The following is a 4,807-nucleotide window of genomic DNA, read 5'->3' on the forward strand; positions in this document are numbered from 1 at the left end:
TCTAGGGCTCACGTGCAAAATCGGGGTATAGCTGATCAAACTCTTTCCATACCTTTCCATTTGCAGGATGTCACATCGTTATCCATTCACCTGTCCTTATGCCATCTCATGTCGCTTGTAGTGTGCGTCGACATATACAATTGCTATAACCTGGGCTTTAATAGGAGATAACAAATAACGTTTTGTGGAATCTTCGTTGATTAATTCTAAGAGGTAATTTTAAACTGCGACTCATTACATACAAGGCATTTATCCAATGTTTTATTGCCTTTGAAGAACAAAATGCAATTATTTTTACACGTGTGAATTTTTTCATATCTCAATCCAAGACCATTCAACACATTCTTTGCACTTTTATGATCTTTAGGCAGGCAATTGTCCTTTGGAAGCATCATCTTGAAAGCCCCAAAAATGTAATCAAAACACCAGTTCAACATATGAAACTTTATTTTGCCATGCATGAACTCAATAATGGTCGTAAGCACTGAAAATCCTTCACAACCAAGGTATAATTCTTGTTTGGCATTTTTAATAGTTTTTCATATTTTTCAAATGCTTCATTGTCCATGGTGGGAGATGTGGAGCCAAAAATAATCACAAGGTGACATGTGGGTTTTTTGGATAAAAGAGGACAAAAATACCCTTGACGCACATCGGGATTCCTACGCGCGAGCAGCAGGCAATCATCCCTCAACCAAGTCAAAAGTGCCCAAAATAGGTAACAATTCAAAATCTGTTTCATCCATGCTCATCAAATCTTCCCCACAAGGTAACTCCCAAATCATTTCTTTCAAATTATGTTAATTAGTCAATTAATTGATTTATTACCTAATTAATCTATTATTGGCTAATTAACTACAAATTACACCCAAAAAATACCCCAAATGGCCGGTCCCTATTCTCCTAATAGGACCAGCCCAATCCCTATAAATAGCTCTCCATTCTTTCCAAAAACTACTTCCAGGTCTCTTGTTAAAATTCTCAAACACGTTCTCTCTAAAGGTTCTTCGACCAAAGCGCCCCCCCCAATTCATCGTGGGCGCGTGAGGCTTTTGGCCTTGACCAAAGGTGTTAATTTTTTTGTAGGTGCAATTTTGTCCAAGATCAAGGAGGAAGAAATTTGCATCCACATGAGGGACTTCATCTTCTACTTCCTCATTCGTATTCTAACTAGCATTTGAAAAAGCATCATTGATAATGTCCATAATTTGTTCATTTGGGTCCACAACAGATTCAACTGTCTCCACTGCTCGGATAATGTGTGAGGTGAAGCATGTTGTATTTGTTCTCCATGATGATTCCAAGTAGTATAGGTTTCCATCGTCCCATTTCTATCTAAAAGGTATCGAACAGTTTCAAAATATTCAATTATTGAGTTGTTACACTTTCTACAAGGACACCGAATTTGAGTTGAACCCCGATTGTTTGCAATTGAAAAATCAATGAACTAATTTATTCCATCCAAATAATCATCAGCACATCTATTAGGATTATATATCCACTGTTTGTCCATATCACCTTTAAACATAAAAAATTTACAAGGGTTACAACAACTTCAATTATGACATGCCACCTTATGCCTCCAGTATAGGTCCTATCTCATTCGAGAATGCACGATTACGTGCTATAATTTATGGTTCTAACATATTAGAGTTCGATTGTGGGAAAATTTCGGCAGCATCTCCTTGTAATTCTTCAAGTGCCGCATATACAAAAAAACTACGATGCACGCGAAGAATGGAAAGAGATGCTACCAAATTTCCCACGTTCAAACTCTAATGCTACAAACTGTGCATTCTCAAACTGTCAAAAAATTTGGGATAATTCAAGAATTAATTGGATCACAATCATGCTTTCGCATCCATTTACAAAATCTAACTAATTCTCAAACTAGAAACTAAGCTTATATGAACATTGCAAACAATTTTTTACACATCCATACAAAAATGTTTGCATACAAATACATAAACTCACAACAATTATAAACTACATATAAAACAATTTCAATGAATTGAAAATAAATAAGTTAGTTAAGAAAATATACCTCCGAGATTTACGGCAACACTACTAAAACTACTAAATATTCCAGAAGGAAGGCAACTGCTGCAATTGTTTTGCAACTTCTGCCTTCCTGCATTCTGGTTAAATTCAATAAAGTGGAAAGACTTTACGCAACGAAGCACCGTTGTGCAAAACATGGTGCTTCCACTTTTGATGCCATCCAACTACGCTTTGCCGCGTTTTTAAAACACTTTGTGCGATGAACTACATTTAAGAAAAAAAAATTGTGCGAGGAACCATAGTTCGTCATGCATTACCTTTTTTTTTCTTTTTATATTTCATTTTTTGAAAAAAAAAAGAATTGAATTTTTCCTTTTAGTCTTCAATTTTTTTCAAACTACATAAATACTTAATAAACCAAGAACTTAATTCATTAAACCATTCGTGCATAATTAATTAATATAAATATTTATTAAAATGCATTAATTTTATTTAAAATAAACATTAAGTACATATTTAATTAAACTGTTCATAATAAAAAACTTCTAATTCACATCTCATTATTAAATAAGTAATAAAATTATATAAAAAAAACACTATTCTACTCCTTCATAGGTAGTTCTAGTTCTCGCTGTAGTTCTGCCGCACATTGATTATCAAACTTCCACTCTCGGAAATGAGACTTGAAGATGTTATCGATAGCCTTCATCAAATTTGGGTTACTTTTGTCAAGGTCCCAATTAGGCTGTCATGCGAAAATTAATAAATTAAAATCTCACTATTATATTAAATTTAACAAACATAATTATTATTTAACTAATAACTTAACACATACAACTAACTCATCGATCAAGTACATCTTCATCTCCTCAGGGATGGCTCTCTAACACTCCCAATCCACACCACATTTGTCATGCACCAATACCCCAACGTCAGACCAAAAGTTGGCGTGCGCATCTAACTTCACAACCCCTATTAATTCATCAGAAGTGATTCGGTAACGACTTCCATCATAAGTGTGTTGGACTCGTACCGCAGCTATTTTCTTCTTGTTTATCAACAAAATATATATTCATAATATTGAAGCTAAATAAAAACTTTATACAAAATGCAAAATTTACAATGCAAACCTTTTCTGGAACCTTCGTCATCCATTGTCTTTGATGAACGTGCACCGTAATCAGCCATCGTACCAATAATCGAAGAACAAATTGATTATAATTTGTAAAATAGTAAAGCATTTCTGAAACGAATTGTGAAGAATAAGCAGAGCAGAAACGCATATTTATAGGAAGGTTAGGAACTTTGTGTGACCAAACCTTTGTCACGCAAACATCTGCACTAAATACGGTATTGATTCCTTTGATTCACATGCATTGAATGCTCTGACTCAAAAATTGAATGGATAGCTTTGTCACGCAAGGTTTTCCGTGAGAAAAACTTCGTCATTCCGTTGATTTGCATGCACTGAATGACCTTTGCTTTTGTTGAGCAAGGTTTCAGCGGGAAAAATTTCGACCAGCATTTTTTACCACCTTATGCGACGAATGATTCGTCGCACAAAACATATAGATTCGAAATATGGCGGTAAACTTAACCGCATTTTTTACGCCCTTTGAGCGACGAAATGTTCATTGCGCAAGCATGTATATGGGAGATCGTCGCATAAATTTTGTGCGACTAAGATTTCGTCAGGCAAAATTTGTAGCGACGAACGAATATGTAATTATGAAGTTTACGTAAACATAGATCTTCAGTATCTATATTTACGTAAACTTCATAATTACAAACAAATATTCAATTATAATATTTATTCTCAAAATAATTGAAAACTTAAGTAAATTAAATTAATCCATTCAATTATTTAAACAACAAAATATGAATTAAAGCCTAATTAAGTCCAAATACATAACCTAGAAAAAAACCTTAAAATTAAATATTGTCCTAAAAAACATAAATTTAAAACTACTGCTCCGCTGGTCCTCCATTCCACTCCACGTCATAACGCCACTGCTTGTAACCCCTCTTCAACGCTTCCTCCATCAACTCTTCGTTCGTATCATCAAAGTATAGTTGCACTGTTCCACATATATGCAAATAATTAATTACAACATATAACAAAAAATTTTACAAAATTAATTATTTTCAACATCTGTCACACTTACTAATAATTGATCCATCACCGCCTTCTTCACATCCTCGGGCACATATTTCCAACAACACCACTCAGCGGTAGGACAATTGTTCCGCATTGCTACACCAATTGCATGGGCAAACTCCACATATTGCATCATATCATAGGGCTCAAAGGCCATGCTCTGCTGCCGGTTTCTTTCCTTCATTCGAGCCCGAACCGAATTGTGAAGAATAAGGAGAACAGAAGTGCATATTTATAGGAAGGTTAGGGACTTTGTGCGACGAAGCCTTCCTCCCGCAAACATTTGCACTAAATATGGTATTGATTCCTCTTATTCATTGGCACTAAATGCTCTGACTAAAAAAACTGAATGGACTTTGGTGTCGCGCAAGGTTTCCATGGGAAACATTTCGTGATTCCGCTGATTCGCATGCATTGAATGCTCTAACCCAAAAACTGAACGAACTTTGAGTGACGAAGCCTTTGTCATGCAAAGTTTCAGTGGGAAAAACTTATTCAGGCATTTTTTTCCCCGCCAAAAGAAAAATTACCCGCAATTTTCTTAATAACTTTGCGAGACGAGTATCTTTTTTTTGTCATGCATACAGTATTGTGCAACAAAGGTGTGCGTCGTGCAAAGTAGCACCATTCTTGCGCGACAAAGTTGTT

General features: G+C 35.2%; 1 long non-coding RNA gene across 1 annotated transcript; it reads right to left on the reverse strand.

The window, feature by feature from the left end:
• Window positions 1-3,834: 3,834 nt before the first annotated feature.
• LOC139188232 (uncharacterized) lies at window positions 3,835-4,351 on the reverse strand. The gene is made up of 2 exons (XR_011571536.1): window positions 4,167-4,351; window positions 3,835-4,079 (listed from the first exon to the last, which is right to left on the reverse strand). It is a non-coding gene; the product is annotated as an uncharacterized lncRNA (long non-coding RNA).
• Between the last annotated feature and the right edge of the window lie 456 nt (window positions 4,352-4,807).

Source organism: Malus domestica, chromosome 09 (genome assembly GCF_042453785.1).
Source record: "Malus domestica chromosome 09, GDT2T_hap1".
Classification (NCBI taxonomy): Eukaryota; Viridiplantae; Streptophyta; class Magnoliopsida; order Rosales; family Rosaceae; genus Malus; species Malus domestica.